The sequence below is a fragment of the Ammospiza nelsoni genome, chromosome 1 (assembly GCF_027579445.1).
Source record: "Ammospiza nelsoni isolate bAmmNel1 chromosome 1, bAmmNel1.pri, whole genome shotgun sequence".
Lineage (NCBI taxonomy): Eukaryota > Metazoa > Chordata > Aves > Passeriformes > Passerellidae > Ammospiza > Ammospiza nelsoni.
In genome coordinates this window covers 129,073,508-129,094,214 of record NC_080633.1, presented here as the reverse complement: position 1 = coordinate 129,094,214, position 20,707 = coordinate 129,073,508, and the positions used below count along the sequence as shown (strand labels likewise).

Here is a 20,707-nt window from a genome sequence, read left to right as displayed (position 1 = left end):
TGGGTCTGCACAGAAGACAGTGAAGAGATACTAATGAAACTTAGTTCCTGAATTCAGAGGGTGCAATGGAGGCAAGAAGGAATAGGGACACCTCATATTCCCCAGTTTTGATTGCCTTTTCATCTGTTGATGAATTTTCTGATTTGATCTTTTATGAAAGCATATACTGTCTTTAAGTGCATTTTGTCTGTTAAGAATTTAACCTAACCAGTGCCATGGAAATAGCCATGGCAGTAGTATAGCTAAGAAAACCTGGGAGAACAAATAGGCATTGATTACATGAGTACCATGAGTGCAGAATTGAGATCTGTGAGCAAATGAATAGATAACAAAAGTGATTTCAAACCCCAGAAAAATAGCAGTAATGCTGTACCTTGTAAAGCATTAATATTCTAGAAATATGCATGACTGGAAATGGGATTAGCAAATTTGTTGGAGAGAAATTGAAGGTCATTAACTTACATAGCAAAATTATTCTTGTGTTGCAGACTTTTCAATAGAAGTTGATGATAAGATTTCTCTTCCTGAATATCAGAAACCAAAGTGATGGGTTTTTTTAACAGTGTTTTAAAATTTTACGTTCTGATGAAATTTGCAGAATCAGTGTTAAGCATATTTCAAAGACTCAGTTTTATTTATGTAAAGATTTTGAAGGATTGGAAGGGTAAAACTGCAGATTCATAGGTAAGCATAGCATAAAAATTCAAGCTATATTTTGAATCTGTCCCCTTCCTTTAACTGATGTCAGTACTCTGTCAGAGAATACTGCATTCTAGACACCACTACATCAAAAAGCATGAGAAAGTTACTTGTTCATCCCTGAGATTATTAAGTACCTTCAGCACTCACCACTGCATCTGAGCTGGAATAGATGGTATTTGAAAGAAAGTGAATAAAACTCTGGTCCTCTAATCAGATTTTGTTTTTCAGTGAAAAGAAAAGAAAAAGAAATACAGGAGGCAAACATTTTCACGTGGTTTTGCATTTTATATATGAGGCCTTAAGAGAAGAAGTTGGAAAAGAAGGTTGTATGTAGAGAATGCGTCCTGTACTGATACGGATAAAACTAGGCAGGATGCTGTTTTTCTTAAAAAGCAATTCTTTTCATCAGTATCATCACTAGTGTCTTTTGACCCCATCAAAGTAATTAAAATGGGAAAAGGACATAGTTTAGGGTACCATGGCAGAGATACTCATTTCTATTCCATTTCACGATCCAAAATATTGGAAGCTGAATACAGCCTAGCAACCTGTGTCTCCATCCAGAGGTGACAATACAGAAACTGCCTTTGTAGGATAGCAAAGAAGAGTATTGGCTTTCCCCTGTTTTTCCTACAGAGAGGTAGTAGATTTGATGGCTATTATGTGAAACATTCCTGTAATGGTTTCATTTTCTCTGGCTGTTGAGCACATTGACGTGTCATCAAATATCCAACCTTTACAACAGAAACTTTTGATTTCCAATGAGCAGTTGAAGAACAGAATGGTGAGAAAGTGCTGAACATACATTAACATTATTGAACAAAAGAACACAAGTTAAAATGGATTTATAAATCTTGGATTGGAATTAAGTAAAAATTGAGTGTCCTTGTAATTATTTTGGGGAAAGACATATTTCTGTAATATGGAAGTAAAAGAAAATCTTAGAGAAATCCTAGCAATGGTAGGTTAAACACATCAGAAAATATAAAGTTAATGTATGCTTAAAAATGATAAGTCTTTATATGGGTAGATTTGCTTTCCATTTAAAGGGAATCATGCTTATTTTTATCTGTGGAACATTTAAGTCTCTCTCGTGGGTAGGACTGTGCCATGACACCTGCATAGACAAAGACTTTCACAAATCTAATGTTATGTAATGAAAACTAATTGTAGCTTATCCATTACCATGAATTCAGTTGTAGTGTGAAAACAGTAGTCCAAAATCATTCAAAATTGTGTGTATTTCAATAGAAGTTTGTAGTCAGAATTCACAGTATGAGAGATTGAAAATTATAGAAAGGGAGAAAAGAGTTGGAAAATAGAGTTGGAAAATAGTTAGAAATTAGTTGGAAAAGGCAAAGTAAGGGTAGGGCAGAGAGAGAGAGAGAATTAATTGCCTTCTCAGGATTCATAATAATTCCAATCCAATGTGTAACTACAGTGCATTAATATTTTGAAGTGTTAGTATTTTGTCTTTTTCCCCCCTTATAAAATTACCATGTGAACTTTACTCAGAGAAGCAAAACAATAAAAACTCTCTCTGGATTCTTCATTTAGTTTATCTTTTGAGATTTATGAAAGTTATGGAATCTACTTTGTTTAATTTGAATTAGAGATTTTATGATACTGAGAATATTTACAATTCCTTCTGCTGTTTTCTACTATTGTCTCTACTATCCTTGTCTTTGGATAAGAGTAAGATTTTTCATACTTACTGTCTTTACCTATTGTGTTTTTATGTAGTGTGTATTACATATAGTCTATATTATGTAATTGTAGAATTAAATATATTGCTTTAGTCTTTCCTGTATTTTCTTGCTGTATTTTTGAGTTAAAATGTCAGCATACATCCAGTATACAGATGCTATTTTGTGTGTTTAGGTTTATGCTTTAAGGTAAAGAACTCTGACTAAGAGGGAACTACCTCATTAAGAAGTTCAGAAGTTTGGGACAGGCTCTGTATTTAATTGTGGCTTAATGCTTTTGGAGAATATTAAGTAATACTGATTTTTTTTCACATCTCAATGTAGTAAAATGGCCTTTTCATCTACATCTTCTGCTAACAAATATTTGTACTCTTAGCTTCTCTATCTACTCTTGTATATATGTATCCTTAGCATTGCAGAGTTAGAATAATGTCAGGGGATATCTTACCTGAGAGCTAAATGTATTATATCAGTCATCAGGTCTAATCTCATCCAGATTAATGACATATAATTATGGAACATACAGACTCTATGGAGCATTTCTGTCTTAGAGTCTCTTCCATGTTTTAAGATGATGCTTATTTGATTGTACTATTGCAGATCATATTTTATGAGGAGTGTCCAGAAATGAGACTTTACAAATCTGAGCTTCTGCTTGCAGTGCAAGATCTTTGGTTCTTAGGAAAAGATAAAAATGAAATTAAGAAAACTCTTGAGGGAGAAAAAAGCCAGTAATTAACTTATATCTCTCTGTCCTTTGCTGCTTTAGGAATTTTGGTTGGGTGTGTTTGCCATGTAACAATTTTTGAACACTGAGTTCCTAAATGCTTCTCTTCAATGGGTGACATTACTTACAATGAACAGTTCTATGTTTAAGCATAATAAAAGAGATGGTACTTATTTTGGGCAGGTTTCAGACTTAAAGTTTTTGTTAACTTTTTATGTTTATTTATTGAGATTATCATCTGTTTCTAAATCTGCATATAATAGCCTTATACATAATACTCTCATACATTGAGATGAACAATTGGTGAAAATAAATGATGGTTCCACAAAAAAAAAAGCAATAACTACAAATGAAGACTGACTATATACATGATGTAAATTTAATAGAATTGGTGACATTGTTTTATTCTTACATTTAAACCTATATCAAAAGGATTATTTTGTAGAATAAAAGCTACAAAACCAGAGAATTTTCACACTATTGTTTGAGATTTCTGGCATGGTGCCTTAATCAAGAGAAAAAGTGATTCACATAAGTTGTACTGTTTTTAAATTAATCAGTCTGTTAGTACTTTCTTCTTCACATCACTATTTGGAAGAAGTTGGTGCATTGCCATGCCACAACTTCTACGAATTATTTAATATTTCCAACAATAAATACAAAAATATTATAATCCATTTATCTCAACAGATGAGGTAGCAGTTGGTCAGGTATCCACAGTGAGACAACAACTATTATCTTTTTTCCCCTCTGGCTTCTATTAGAAGTATTCTTCTAATATGTTTGATAAGTAAAAATCTAAAACTGAAAAATATTTGTAATTATGAATGGTTTTTGTTTGCCACTTTGAAATGTAAATTTTTTTCATAACAAATACTTTGCATGAGGACTTTTAAAAAGGCTATTTTAAAAAAGTATTGGTATATGTGACTGATATGCATGTAAATACTGGTAATTTGATCCTAAAATATTCAGAGACTTTCTTGCTATTCAGTTGTGTTTGTCTGGCATAACTAGAATACCTTGCATTATCTTACCAGACATGTTCCAAGTTTGGAAATAACATGATTCAATACTTTGAAAATTTATAGAGAAGGATTTCTCTTACTGCAGTATATGTCTCAAAGCTACTAATTCTTATGGATATTAAAAAAAATCAACCAAGGAGTGGGGGTCTTGGTATAGACTTTCTAATAACTGCTTTTGCTATAGTAGGAATGCTCACTTCAGGGTTATACATAAGTAATATCAATATTTTCAGAACATTTTGAATACTTTTAGCTGTGTTTTGGTGGTGCTAAAACATGATTTATTTATGTATTTAGTACTTACAGCAACTATAGCTACATTATATTAGTATGAGTGTAACATGATGTGGAGAAGTAGATCTTTCTATTTACTTATTTGTATTTCTTCCAGTGGATTCTTTGTACTTGCCCAGATAAAAAAATATTTATACTCCATTATTGTTTTTTTAACATGCAAAAACTTAGCAACCTTTGTCAAAACTACAGCTGCTGTGCTTTCACACTACATATCTCATATACAGCTCTAATATGTCTTCATTCTGCAAGGAAATTTAATTGCCTAAAAATGCATTCTAATTATGTACATTTCAAGCTGCTTGCTTTTGCAACAACTTTGGTAGTGTCTTGGCATTTGATAGTAGATTGAAATATAATCTAACACTATAATATAAAATTGTTGAAATACAGAAGACAATGGTTATCAGATAAAATTTGGTGTTGTCTTTAATTTTGTTTTACTGATTTATGTTGCTTATTCTAATTTTGCATTTTTTCAATGGTATCTTGATATTGACTGTAAAACAATGATAAAATTACAGATATTTTTGTGGTGTGTAAAACTTTCAGGACTTCTTTGTCTAGTATCTTCAGCATTAATAATTTATGAGCAGTGTTTTGTGACTTATTAGAAAACTGCATGTTGAAATTTGACCAAGCTTATAGATTTTTTTTTTCTATTTCTGATGATTTTGGGGAGAAAGCATTTGTTCTGCTAGCACCTGTGGCTTCACAGTTCTTTGCAATTGTTATTACTTTTCAAGACGAATTCCTCCCATTCTTTTGCTACAAATAGATTTTCAGTACATAGCAGACACTGTCCCTCAGATGTTTTCCATGTCTAAAATGGCAGTGTGCTTTTGAATGCGAAGTAACAATATAAGTGATGAGATAGTTGCTTTGGCATTTGACTTGCATGCATTTGTAGTAACAGACTTGTGTGAGATGAGACCAACATTAGTTCTGGAAAAGTATTCTGAGCTGACCATGAGAGTTAATAGCTATACATTCTCTTTTCACACATTCTGTATTTTGGTCTTGATAATTTTGCCTTTGGCAGAGCATTAAAATAATGCAGTCCTTTCCAGAGTGTGTTATGTGGATTCTGAAATGTCTGAGCTTGTACATACATTTGCAAAAAAAAAAAAAGTATTTTCTGTTTTGGGTATCTGAAGTTTGGTTCAGCATAAATTACAATAATTTAATAATTGAAAAATCTAACAACAGAAGTCCCTTGAACATTAAACTGAGTGTTCAATACTTGAAAGAGAAAAATAATATTTGCATTCAAGTAGATAACATTCAAAAAAATGAACAGACATGATCAAAGGTATTTATGCTAGTTAACATACCTTTTGCTATCCAGCTTTTTCTTCAGCATCATTACAGGGATTGACTTTGCTGTCAATTATAACTTTTATTATTTCCTCAGCTTCTATACTAACTCTGTCTTTCCTGTTCTTTTCCAATAACAATAGTTTAACCACTTCTTTCTCAGCTTTCTTTTTTCTTCTAGTGTCTTTTTCTTTTTTTCTCCACTTACTAACTCTGCTCTGCAGACTTCTCTCTAAAACAATTTTTGGCCCTTTCCCTCAGTGTCAGTTTTAACCTTCTGAATACATCCTCTCACGCCCATCTCCTTTGTCTATGTCTGTACATTACACGATGTGATCACAGAAGAAGCGGAATCATCAAGGAGAACAAACTCAGGTCTGTCTCTTCTACTGCTTTTCTCTGTGTTATTTTTTCTCATTTTACCTTTTCTATAGATTTTATCACAGCTCACTTCACATACTTTTCCCTCTCTTCCCCCTCAATAAACTAGCAAAATATTGACAAGGTTTAAGAATTTCATTTTAAGACACTTATGTAATTTCTATAACCTACAAACTGCACTCTATAAAAGTCATGAAAGGTAGCTGATGACAAGTAGGCTATACCTTAAGACTTTAAACTGATTTCAATTCTATCACATCAGTTCTTATTTCGTCTCAAATAATTTGAAAATTAGCCCTTACAGTTCCAGCTAACACATGAAAACAATCTATAATTTGTTTTATCTATACATTTGAAAACTGCTACAAAAACTGCAGAAGCTCTTCTATACCTAGTTCTTTTTGACTCTGGGAGGATATAATTTCAAAACAGAATAATTTCAGTAAGTTAAATTTCATGCACTGGAATTCCAAACTTAGTGTTTGATTTTGAATAAAACGTGTTTCAATTAGAAGTAGAGTTTTTAGTGAACAAAAGCTCTCTTCTCATGCCAAAAAGTGCAAATCAAAAAGTTATGATAGTATGGGAGCAAGAAGTCAGAACACTGAAGGAGTCCTCACTTAGCTGCATTATGAGGGATATTGTACATTACTTATGGTTTCTTTCATAACAAATTTTAAGCTGCCATTTAATTGAATTTTCCATGTAGTTTATATTACTGTCAGAGAACTAATATCTATCAAGGCATCCTAGCCCTGAAAATGCAGTATTTGTTCATATTACTCTGCTTCTTCAGTTGGGGTATGTAGGACAACATACCTCAATTCCCCAAATTTAATTAAATTAAATTCAGGTATAAAATTCAAATTTTACAATTACTGTGTAAAAGCTTTAATTAATTCCCTGTTTATCTGCTATTATCCCAACAAAATAGAGAAGCCACTTGGATGCCATTTAGGTTAGCAAATCTGGAGAAGTTTTGGGATATATTGACTGGTCCATTAAATTTAGGTGATATTTACTGAAACATTTTTGTCTTTTCTATACTATGACTGGCTCCCTCAGAGCTCAGTTTTACCATTCATACTGGTCTTGTCCAAATTAGAACCATAGAATTTTTACAGAATCTTGCAGATGTTATTTGCTGTGGTTTTCATGTTAAACAAATCTCAATATAGAAATTGTTAAAATTACAGAGTAAAAAAAAGTTGAGGATAGGTAGGGAAGATAACTGGCAGTATTTTGTGAAAGTGCTCTTTTGTAAATCACTATTATTAGGAATTAATAAATTTTGCTGTGGAAAGACTGAGTTTACTTGCCTTGTGCTTATGATTCACTGCCAGTTCCTGTGCAATGATTCTGAATCTCTTTTATTACAAAAATGAAGTTAGAAGATTGGGTGAGCCATTTCCTATCTGTTCATAATAAAAGCTGTAGGCCTTTTTATTCCAAAACCTTCCTCTGAGTTATTTATTGAATCCATATATTAAATCAGAATATGGAATCTGTTCATATCTCTCTCAGTGCTGGAAGAAATCAGGCCTTAAAATGGTCAGAAAAAAACATTTATTTTCACCACCTGTGTTTCTTGAACATATATAAGTAGTTAATACTCTTTATTATTAAATTTTTTGACATTGCAATTCTACAAAACACTACTTAGCTCAAAGTGTTAAATAAATGTATTTGGCACTGATTTATTTGTCTAGCACACATTTGCAAAAGCATGATCAGCTCTGCCCTTGCAATAATTGTTATTAGTACCTCTAAACTCAGGAGAAAATTGTTGTGTGAATAGTAGCATATTTTCAGATGCATATTTGAAACAGGTCCTCTTCCACATTTGCCTTAGTAACAAATTAGGTTACACATTTTAGTACAAGGCACTGAGCACAGCTAAAAAGCAAGGGATTCATTTCACATGCCTACTTTAGAACAGAGTGTTTTCCCATTGCTTTAGAATTTGCTTTAAAAAGTGTGAATCTAGGATTATCAATTTACAAGTTTTCTTAGGAAATGGTTTTCACATAGTTTATTTATCATGGTTTATTTTTCATGCTACCAAACATTAATGTATTTCAGAGGATTAGCTATTGATTTGAGGTGTTATTAGACCAAGAAGAATTTTAATATCAATTTTGTTATCTGACAGCAGTAAAGCTTGATAGCATCCTTAATGATTAAACCCTGTTTTTCTTGGGTGAAGGAGGAGCTTTGCGATCCAGGCCTTTCACTAACCTGCTTTGAGATGCAGGGTTTTCATATTTTTCAAATTAACACGTTTCATAGGTTTAGATGTTGTCAAAACTGTTGAGAATGTTTTCACTAAGAGTATTTCCATTCAGGAGAAGTGGAAGTGAGCCCTTGTCTGCCCAAAAGCCTTAGTGAGAAGCATACATCTTTATTTTCATCTCTAAGATGGGTGAGAACAACCAGTTATCATCGTGGCAAAAATTACTAGCAATTGCACATAATACTTACTGGGTTCTTCAAACATAAAATACATTCTTCAGAATTCCAACAATTGATCTAGCTGACTCAAGTAACTACCCAAAAAATGATCATCCAAGCATTGCAAAGGCAAATCCATGCCAGTACAAAGGCAGTCAGTGCACAGACAGCAGAAATAGTGCTGAGTGAGTAATTCTAGGATGAGAAGGGCTGGCATAGTGATACCCATCCTAAACTTTCTAACATGAATGGAAGTTAGAAGAGAGTGGGGACTGTTCCATTTCTAAAGGGCCATGAAAGGAATGGAAATAGATATTGAAGTCCTTTTTTGCAACCTCTGACATAAAACTGTCATGTTAAGAGCACACAAAGGCTTGATTAGAGTTTTTGTTGACTTTAACAGTGAAATTCAAATAGACAAGGACTTTGAAATACCATTTTTTAAGTGCTTTATTATGAAGTTTCTTTGTAATAATATGATTGATGGAAATGAAGCCTACAAAAACTAACAAACCCTGCTGAGGATGAGTGACCAAATTGGAAGAGCTCAAAAACCTGGACAGTGAAGGGCCAAACAGTGAACAGGTGTGGCAAATTAACTGTAGGAGAAAACAAGGACAAAAAAGTCACAGTTCAGAGTGTTTAAGAAATCAACTGCAGTAGAAGACAAGGAGCACAGGTCTGTTAATTCATTCTTATCTTACAGAACCATGAGAGGTTTTTCAAGTCTTCCAAAAGTGAATCTTCTGTGATATACTTACCCTTTATAAACAGAACATGACACCCCTCTGCTTCTGAGTTATTATTACAGTCAGTATTCTGTGACACACTTTCCTTTATAGAACAGGATGATGCCTTGTTCTGTTTCCATTTTCCTTATGTTGAAAAAACATTTCTGGGTAGGATTTGTAACATTTTAGCACAACTATGATTAAATTACTTGTGCATCTCTGAACACTTCTGTGATATTTAGTTTGACAGGCTTATTTACAATCTGGTGCCTTATACTGTAAAAGAAACATTTAAAGCATCTAAATCTGTATTTGGTCAACAAAACCCAAAGGGTAAACTCCAAATTCAGTCTAATTTTCTAAACTCTGAATTCAATGTACAGGTACTTAGCATAGTAATAGATGTATCACACTGGATGGCTGGGCAGCTCTTTGTTCTTATTTTTTAGTTTGTTTAGAATTAAATCCAGAAGCCAAAGACTTCTGAAGTAGCCATCTGTACTAAACCACAAAAATAAATGCTGATGATCAGTCTGCTGAAGCTAAAATAGTAAATACATCAGACTATGCAATTTAAAATGACAGCATAATTTTGCAAAATGTTTGTTAGTTTAATTTGTAACTATTCTGAGTTCTAAATGCAGGTGATCATTTTGTGTTCTTTGGCTAAACCTTTGACTATCTTTCTAGTTATTGAGATGCTAATTGAGGTATTTTGCATTCTTCTATTGCTGAAGAATCTCTATTAATACCTGTTAGCTTTTCTGAGAGCAGAGGCACAGTTATTACCAAATGTTTATGCCTATGATTGGAAGTGGCTGTATCAGAATGTGGAATTCTCTGTGGTTAAGCTGTGGAATGTACCAGTGGTGGGAGCTCTGAGAAGCATGCTTGGCAAGCAGGATATTGGAAAGCTTTATAATAAGACTGCTCAGGTTTTCCTGAAAACAATGAAGAGCTTATAATGTGGCTGATCTGAATTGATTTTTATGGGTACAGAGTATAAGGGCCTACTGGCCACTCAGATATTTTTCTTTTACACTTTCAAAATCCTATTTCATGTCATTTATATAGGGAGGATGTGCCAGAATTCTTGGGAGAAGCAAAATGGGATATTTTAGCTAATATTTGGCTTACTACTTCTTTCTTCCATGCTTTTTCCATGTAGACCTCAGTATTTCATGAAAGCCACCAAAATGTGTGTACACCTTTGTATGAGGCACGGAAAAACATCACCAGCTACCCTGCAAAAATCATCATAGAAAAGGATCTATGCAGCATAAAAAAAGGGCTAGCCATAGCCCTAATCATCACTTTAATAAAGATGCAAAATAGAACTTTCCAACTTGCTTAAAAATATATTTGCCCTTTACCATCTGCACTGATCTGTACCTAATGATGAAGACCTTAGCTGACCCTGTCAATTTATAAACCCAGGATTGTAGAGATTCTTCAACTTTAACTTGCCTGTTTAGATTACCACACCATTTTATTCAGTTCTTTTACTAAACAGTGCCATGTATTCTGTAAATAATCCAAAGGAAAGTTGTTAACATGGTTTTAGCATTGTGATAAAAATTTATTTAAGTGGCAAGAAATGTCCCCCAGGTTTTAGCCTTTCTTTGGTGTGTCAAGTTTGAAACCAACAAGAAAAAAAAAAAAAAGAAAAAAGCTGTCAAGCAATCCTCAAATAGCAAACAGGAATGTGAAGCCATGTTCCCTGCTAGGAAGCTGGCTGGCTGAAATAGTCTTTTTTTGAGCATGTCCTTTCAAGGGAAATAAGTTACATTTAAACAGTAATATTAAGTATCAAGAATATATAAGCTAATATATATATATATTGAAGAACCCTTCAACAACCATTAATTATTTTTTCTTTTCGTTCAGACTGTGATGTGGATCACAGACTTGGAAAGAACTTGTTTGCTGCAGCAATACTTTTTTTATATTTGCCACAGATCAGACAAAAACACCCGGAGTGAAGTTCAGTAACCATTTATATCACAGTATCTGATACTTTGCTAGACCTGTACCAGTTAGGCAGCTTAATTTTTCACACTGTTGAAAGCCAGAATGAAAAAATTTAGAGCTAACTCCTTAAGGTAGACTTGGAATTTAATAGCTCAGCAAACAGAAGGAAATGTTATCCTTTGAGTACAAGACGTTTAAGTGGCAAGTTTTGATGTTCGAAGCAAATACTTCTACATTTTATTGTTTATTTTTAGGAGACAATCTTCTTTCCTTTGCCTGATTTGATAACAGGGCTGTGAGGATGGTGCAGGGGTGTGAGTAGAAGCCATGCAGGGAATGACTGAGGTGACTTTGTCTATTCATCCTGCAGGAGAACAAGGGAAGGCCTTGGGGAGATCTACAGCTTCCTTGTGAGGAGGAGGAGAGGCAGACACTGATCTCTCTTTGTGGTGCCCAGTCACAGGACCTGAGGGACTGGCCTGAAGTTGTGTCAGGGGAGGTTTAGGTTGGATATTAGGAAAAAGGTTCTTCAGCCAGAAGATGGTTGGGCACTGTAACAGGCTCTCCAGGGGTGACAGCACCAAGCCTGACAGAGTCCAAGAAATCTTTGGGCAATACTCCTAGGCACATGGTGAAACTCTTGGGGCTGTCCTGTAAAGGACCAGGAGTTGGACTCAATTATCCTTATGGGTCCCTTGGAGCTCAGAATATTCTGTGATTTTGTGATATTTCAGGGATTTTTTTTCAGAATAAAATTGATTTTCCCATATTCTCATGAATAACATTTCAAGAGAAATCTCTAGTAAGAAATACAGCTAGCATTTTAGCATTTTTGAAGTACTTACCCAAAGTTTGGATACTACATATATATTTAATTTTAAAAATAAAATGTTATTTAATAATTTGGACTACCTTGAGAAATCAGACTCAATTTTTAATAAAGCACATAGGTACAGGAGGTAATTTACCCACTGTAGAAATAGAATTCATAGTCATATTGCTGATATTAAGTGTCTGCAAATATGAAAAATAGAAGGATAAAATCTTTTATGTCATTGTCATATCTTGTGCTTAAACTCTGAAACAAACTAGGACTTCCATATCTGTTTCTTGCAGTGACATGCTTATCCTCCAACATTGGAAGTTGCATTTTTTTCCATTCAAAGCAATTAAGTCGAGATTTATTTTAGACCACTGTTCAGTTTATGCAAATCTCATTCACCTGGGTCCCAGGTGAATGAGAAGAGAAAGGTCACGAGAGAACCAGGATCTAACCTTAAGTTTGGAGCAGTCAGCTGTGAGAGAAGGGAGAGACCCTGGGAAGCCCAGCGCCTCCCAGGTGTAACCCGAAGGCTGCACAATCAGGTTGCCCCTCATCTCCACCAGGAAGCCAGCAAGTCTGAGCAGTTGTTCAGTGCTGCCATCAGTAATTTTTGAGAAATTGTTCAATACTGCCACAGTATCTATGACTAGGGAGAAACCTGATATCCTACTTCTTCTGTGGAACTATTATTCTATTGTCTCATCTGTTCCAAGGAACTTGGAGTCCCTGCTACATGACACTTCTTGGTGTGATGTGGGTGAAGTCTGATGGAGTCCTGGCACCCCCAGGTACCCATCGGAAGAGTAAAGCTCATTCAATTAAGGCATTTCCAAGAAAATCAAGGCCACTTTAGATCAGTTTTAGTTCTTGACAAGTCTGCTCTTGTATTCTTTTCCATTCATTTTATCTTCCAGATACATATTAGATTGTTAGATCTCTCTCAGAGATATTAGAACCAGTTAGAAAAAACAAGGTAGACCATGGGAGCATGGCTGTGTCTACTATTAAATAAAATGTCAGTGGTTGTTATAATAGCAATGTCTGCTGTGATGGTAGAAGAAGGTTGTGAGAGAGAATATTCTAGCATTTCAATCTCTCTATATCTATAGTTCATTTCTATATTTCATCCATATACTTAAATATATCTGTAGTCTGATCAAGCAGAAAACATACATTTTCTGTAATGTGCAGAAATATCTCCTTCATGAGAGCATTGATTTATTTTCTTCAAAGTACAGTGCTCTGAAAAAAATTAGTTCTTGAATTGAGAACATTACACCACAGGACACAATATATGCTTTTCAGTTTGTAAATCAAGGTTAAATTAGATAATATAGCAAAATAATGACTAATGTGATGATACTGGTCATATATAGAAAGAAAATCAGATCAAGATTTTTTAGGAGTGACTTTGTCTTCTCATATTTTTCAGTTTGAGACATTTTAAAATAATCTTATAGTGATTTATGGGTTTTCAGCAGTTTCAAGACATTAAGGGTCCTTAGAGCTTTTTTGTTTTGAACACATTACAAACAAAAGCATTAATTACTTTAGTATCAACATCCTGAACCTGCTCTGAATTCCTTTAGAGGTGATGTATAGGCCCATAGCTGCAGTGAAGATCTTTGCTACTGTGATGTTAATGTTGCTTTATTTGGTGAATGGATGATATCAGTTTTGTTCAGTTCTGCTGCTTCCACCCAAATCAGATCTTTCTCAATTCAATCTTCAGTCCTTTCTAGTACTTCTTCTGGCAGCTCTTGACAATACATATGAAACCTCAGTTTGAAGAGTCGGATCTACTGTGTTGAGCCTTCTACTAAAAATCTAAAGAACATATCTATTGTAGAGATTTGTTACAGCCTTTCAATCACACTTAAAATTCAAGAATCAAATAGACTTCTGTGTTTGCAAATGCTATGGTATTAATTTCTATGGTCTGGTTTGACAATATTTGCCTATATACTTTCTATATCTAGAACAAGAATGAATGAAAGTCTGACAGGTTTCAAACTTCTTTATTTTGACAATGTATTTATTTAAAGATATATGTTTGAAAGACATCTAGACATAAGGGTAAATGGATTTCTAGGCCTCTTAAAAATTATTACTCTATATAAGATTTCTATATTAAGATAATATTTAGGCAAAGTAAATATTTCTTGTCACTATGCATATGGACCAACCTAGAAATGACATCATTTTCTCTGAGCTCAAGCTCATGGGTGTTTTAATGACTCAATTCACTTTCTTCTATTGTGCATTATGTTGGATCAGTGCTATTGCTATCAAATTGCTTTCTACTTTAGAAAGTAATGCAACAATAAAAGACATTGTATTTGTAGATTATATATTGGTAACAGCAATTTAAAACTGAAAGAAAAATAAAAATATTTTGGTTGAAGAAAAAGGTTGAAGAGCAAAATAATCTATCATTCTCTGCTTTTTTCCTAGCACTATCCACAGCCCACATAGATAGTAAGGCCAGGCTGCCCAAAGGCCAACTCAGAAGAACACAAAAAGCCTCATTTAAAAATGGTGTAGAGTGTGGGGCAGGAAGGGTCAGGGAATGGGAGAAGTTCCAAGAACTGATTCAATAGCCACTGATTGCTGAAAGTGTAGGCTTATGACCTGCCATATCTGTTTCCCATTAATTTGCCTAATAGTTCCACTAGAAATTGCTAGTAGAACAATAATCTTGAACCCACACATGATAGGAAGCCAGATCCTATTGGAGTGTAGCATATTATTTATGCTCTCTGTAGGAACACATTTTTCCTTCTCATGACTCTACCTTGCTTGAGTATGATTTCTCTCTGAATTTGACTTCATCCTCTGCTTTGATACCCAATTACAAAATTATATTTCCTTAAAATACAACAACTCTTGTTTTCTTCTTCAGTCTGTGTACTGTAAATTAGATCTTTTTTTTTTGAGCAGTCCTCAATAACCAATAACTGGAAAAATATTTAGTTCTACTAATGCATACTGTTTTTGGTGTGTAGCCTGGGGGCTGTTCTATATTCATGGGATTGTTTTAATTGAATTTAATATAGTTTTGAAAAATAAAGAGAACCTATTTCAAAGTTAATGTATTTCTAATTTAAGTAAATTTCATCTGACTTAAAATTCTTTCACATTATTTACCAAAACTGGATTTCAGATTATTTATGGGCTGCCAAATTATTTGATAGGGATCCAATATATTTTCATTTCTTTGTGACAGATGAATGCCCTGAGCCATTTACAACCTTTGATATGTATTCAGAGTTGGCATCAGTCAGCTGAGTTTTAGTGCATGAACTGGGTTTTTGAGTATTGATTGTAGTGTCTTTGGTTCTTCATAATTTTTAACTCTAAGACAAGTTACAGTAATATCATTATTAAACCTTTTAACCTGTAGAAGCTATGAGAATTGATTAAACCAAAGAAGATTTAAAGTAATTGCCAAAAGCCATTCTGACACATTCAATTTTTATGCCTGAACCATTAGACTGTGTCTTGTGTGTGCACTGCATAAAACCTACAGCACAAGCACATTTTTTTTAACTTCTATTTTTGTGTCATCCTGATTAAGGAAACTGGAAAGTAACTCTACCTGACACCTGCCTTGCTCTCTTTTTCTTGAGTGTGTTAATGATTCTGGAAGTGCACAAAATATCCATGGGTTCCCTTCAGTAAATGTTCAATATCAGTACACAAATGTATGCACTAACATACAGTAAATATGCCTCTAGATTCAGAGCACCATACTTGGTTGGTTGACTAAATTCTTCATGTTATATTAATTTGGTGAGTTTTGTTAATGTTTTCCTTTTTAATGCATTTTATATTACTTTTATTATTATTATTTCTGCATTTTTTTTCTCTCCCCTTCTTTTTGCTTTACATATTACTTTCATTTGTTTTAGAAGAAAAGAAAACAGATCCAGAGAATGAGGATACAGGTAGGGTGACTTATTAAAAATATTTTTGTGTTTTTCTCTTAAATTCTTTGATCTGTTATGTTGAGCAAAGATGTAGCAAAGAGTTGGAGTGCAATTTTTATGTATTTTATAGATTTCAAAATAGACACTAGGAAATGGAACCTAAGAAAGGACTTCCCTAAATGTATTTCCTTTGCTATTTTAAGGGTGTCAAATAAGGGTGAGAAATGGTAAGAAAGAGACCAGAATCAGCTAAATGCAGATATCATACACTTTAAGACCTCTGTTCTGTCCTCCCCTCTCCAGACATAGAGCATGCTCATCTGCACATGTTTTTCTGCTCTATTAGAGGTTTCGGATTTCCAAAATATCAGTCTTTATCAGACTTTAGTCCCCTCATCATGAGTTTTTTCCCCATGCCTTCAAGGCTGTGCCTCCCAAATTTTCTATCCCTTTTGCCCATATGTATTCAAAACTAAATCTGTTCTAATACTGTAAGGGAAACTTCACTCTTCTTCCATACCAGATTCCCTTTAATTCTTTGTGCCACAGATGCCTCACTGTACAGCAAACTCCTCTTCCAAACTCAGTTCCTGCAGCAGGATCTCCATCACCAGAATCTCTAGGAACTAGAATGGTTTAGTAAGTCCCACTGGAGAAGACAATGAAAGAATGAAAGAGCAGAGGTCACAGCTGATTATGATTTTTAACCAGATAGGTTTGCCTTAGCTGGATGATAAGTCCATTTGTTGTCCCTGTTGTCTCTGGTGTGGCCCACAGGCTATCAGCTGAAGAATCTTACCCAGGAGAGTAGCCAGTATTTGACCTGAAGAGAAAATACCAGTCTTTAGCTCTAGGCCGAATTCAATGATGGCTTATCTCCTTGTAAAACTGACTCAGTGAGCAGCTCAGGGGTTAAGAAAAGTTAGGTATTAACCAAATCACTGATTGCAGCCTTTCACTTTAGTGGTGAAGTAGCTGAATCTTATCTTGTCACATCTTAGCTTATTTCAAGGTAAAACATGAAAATAATGTTTTTTATTTGAAGCTGAAGCAGTGATTTTAGTGCCTGTCCTGAGTCCTGTTGCAGGAATGGAATTATACAGCCACCACCTAGACCATGGTAGGAATTATGTGGATCTCACCTCAATAGGACTTCTCCCTAGCTTCCAGTTCAATAAAAGTATCAAGTAGAGTTCCTTTTTCTACTATGTTTAATTGGCAATAGTAGTTGGAGTTCAAGCTGGTTGCCTCTTATTTGGGGCCCCGCCTGTTGCTTGTTACTGGATTTTATAGTCTCTATAGGTGGCTTCATTTTCTGACTGCATTCCTGCTCATACAATCCTGTTTGCAGCATCTGGGGTCTTCTCTTCTGATTTACTCCCACAGCCTCCAGGCACCCTTTTGTCTGTGTCTTGAGAAATATCCCTACTTTTGTTTACAAAATATCCTATAGCTAAAGTTGAAATTACAGTTCATTGTCTAGTGGTTATATTTCCATAGATAAAAGCAAGCATCAAATTCACATGGCCCAAGGTTTAATTTACTGTAATCACCAGAGCTAAGCTCTGGCACAGCAGCCTCTCACTGCAGTCCTTGTGGATCTGAGAGATTACAGGGCTGCACTGCACAGTACTTCTGTGCTTACTCTGGCATTTCAGGAGTCTTTGCTCTGTAGTTATATTACTTTCCCTTAGCACATTCTCTTCTGAAAATCTGGGGAATAGCTGGTAGTGAATCAGCAGTTGTCTCTCTGTCAGCCAGGAATTGCCTTGTGCCCATGGAAACCCCACTGAACTAACCTTCAGGCCATGGGTATTTAATGCTAGAGAGTTCAAAATAACCAAAACTCCAGAATGTTGCCTAAGTGCAATGCCCCCAGTTATGTCTGGTGAGCAGCGCCAGGCTTTGTTCCTCCCTTCAGTCTTAAATTTTGCACTCATATGGCTGGAATTTTAGTGTCTCATTGGATAGTTCTGTTGGAGGCACAACTACTGTTTATAAAATTCTGGAAGGATGTTCATGAAGAAATGAACTCACTTTACCTGGCCAAAATTTGGTGGCATACACTTCAATATATTGTGGCAGCACTTCAGTATATCAGAAGCAGCTTTAACTTTTCTAGTGCCAGTCTTTATAGCCATGAAAATGTGTTGTACTGGGCTCCAGCTCAGGATCTAATAACACAAGGGGTCAGTCAGCCCTTGTATTTCAGGTGTGTGAAAGCTTATGCTCCTACATTTAAAGCCCTGTTGATAACTAATGGTTGGATTCAGGTTAGTTCAGGTTTGTTGACACATGCTCCATGAACAGCTCCTGCCTGCAGTGGAGTCCTTGGGTAGGACCAATGTTCTGCCTTGGTTACCAAACTCATGTTAAAAGCTGTAGCTTTAATGCACCCAGAGGGTTACTGAGCCCTCTAGAAGTATTTTTTCTCCTGCTAAGCCCTCCCACATAGGTGTGAACTGAGCAGAGGCTTGCCAGCAGGAGTGGGGGTGATGGTAGCCCTGCATTCCCAGCGCTCAGTGTGACAGGCTCTCATGCTGGGCCAGGGGAATGGGCAGTGCCAGGATGCTCTGCAGCCTTTCCTGCTGCCATGCAGCTCCCAGCTGCTTCTGGCTGCAGTGCCAGGATGCTCTGCAGCCTTTCCTGCTGCCATGCAGCTCCCAGCTGCTTCTGGCTGCAGTGCCAGGATGCTCTGCAGCCTTTCCTGCTGCCATGCAGCTCCCAGCTGCTTCTGGCTGCAGTGCCAGGATGCTCTGCAGCCTTTCCTGCTGCCATGCAGCTCCCAGCTGCTTTTGGCGGCAGTGCCAGCGAGCTCAGCCCGGGGCACGCAGCAACCCTGCGCTCTCTGCTTGTCAGCTCCGTGCGCAGCAGAGCCAGAGCTCTCTGCTGCCTCATGAACTATCCACTGCCCTCAGCCCTTCCTCTTTTTGCTCATAACTGAATCCTCTCACTTGTTAAAGACAGTTTCAAAAATAGAGAGGAAGTTAGATTTTCCTTTAATAAGATTTTATGGGAATTGAATATTTTTTTTTTCAATATTTTTCTGTCTTGTTTTTCTCTTGAGAAAAAATAAGCCACAAATTTTGTTTGTTTTGTTGCAGAGGACTCACACCAAGGCCTTATACTTTTGTTTCCCTTTTGAATGGCATATTTTGTACATATCATAGGCAATTGGATTTATGGAAATCTCACTTTGCCAACTGATCATAGATAAGAATGAATATTTTCTCAAGTAATTGTGAAGTTTCTAGTTTATGCTCAGGACCTGTTATTTCTTCACTTGCACTTTCCTGAAATTTGGCAGAATGTCTGGACACAGAGAAAAAATGCCACGTTTTCATAATAAAACATAAGAAAAATTGAAAAAATGTCCCTTTTTGAGAAAAATGTCTCCTTTCTTACATTACTGAAAAATGACAAGAAGATTTTGATTTCAGCAAAATATGATTTCTTTCTTTGAGAGGAGGCTGAAGTATTTTACTTCAAAAAACTTATGTGTTATTTCTGTAATTGAAAAAAAAATATTTTCCAGTGTAACTTTTTGTTTTCAAGAGAAAAAAATAGAGCTTTTAAAACTAGATCCTAAAAATTTCACTTAATGATAAATTGAGAAACAGTGCTATGGGTTCTATAATGGTTGAGGAAAATTATGACAGGAAAAATTTTATTTTAGAAATTTTCATCTGCTGTTCTCTCATTTTATTTCTTCCTATAAAGCACCATTTATTCTTTCTCATTAATTTTTCTTCATTTTAATTTCTCTTAGAATTTTTTATGCAGTCTTTTCTTTCATGTTGTTGTAGAGTGTAAAGTTAGAGTCAGAATACAAAAACTAGAAGCCAGAGAGTTTATAGAGAGCAGAAGAGCTTAGTGTTTTTGCATTCCCACTTCCTTTTACCTCCTCTCCTTCCAGATTTCCTATGAAGTGCCACAACCCCTACCTGGCAGCTCTCATAGTATGTGCTACCACCCCTATTGTTCTCACAAAGAAAACACAAAGCTGAGAGGCCCAGGTGCCAAGCCCCACTTTGCTGTTAGATCATGACTTTCAACTGAGGTTTAGAGTTTATACCAGGTTTCTGTAGTACACTGGCACCTAACATTCCCATATCAGTTCCATAAATGCAATCCATATTGCTTAATACTTACAATGTACAGAAGCTTCTGTTTATGATTAGTGGGATCCTGAAATTTTTATCCTAGGTAACTTTTGCATTAAAATTGTGGATATTTTAGGACAAATGTAATTCAAAAGTAATGCTTTTTAGCATTTGGTGGATAATGATTTATTCTTGACTTATACCAGGTTAAAGTGGAAAAGAATCATACTTATGTGGGTATGATAGCTAATTACATCATGTTTGAAAATCTTTTCTGAGCTGTTGTCTTCCTCTCATTTTTCTATTTCTCAATCTTCCACCTCAGCTTTGGCACTTCCTTATTATTTTACATTGTAAATTGTGGTACAGTACCAGTTTGTTGAAAGCAGCTACTGGCTGAGACATGTAGTGAGACCCCATCCCTGACTAAAGCCAATCACATATGTTGTCCAAGATGAGTGAATCCTGGGATTGTTCTTGAAGCTGTGTTTCATTAGAATGTAATACAGTGATGCCACTGGGTGGCTCTTTAAGATTCCTTTAG

General features: G+C 35.3%; 1 protein-coding gene across 1 annotated transcript in view; it reads left to right on the top strand.

The window, feature by feature from the left end:
- RIMS2 (regulating synaptic membrane exocytosis 2) overlaps positions 1-20,707 on the top strand; it is a 444,540-nt gene that overhangs the window by 334,037 nt on the left and 89,796 nt on the right. The window lies entirely within an intron of this gene.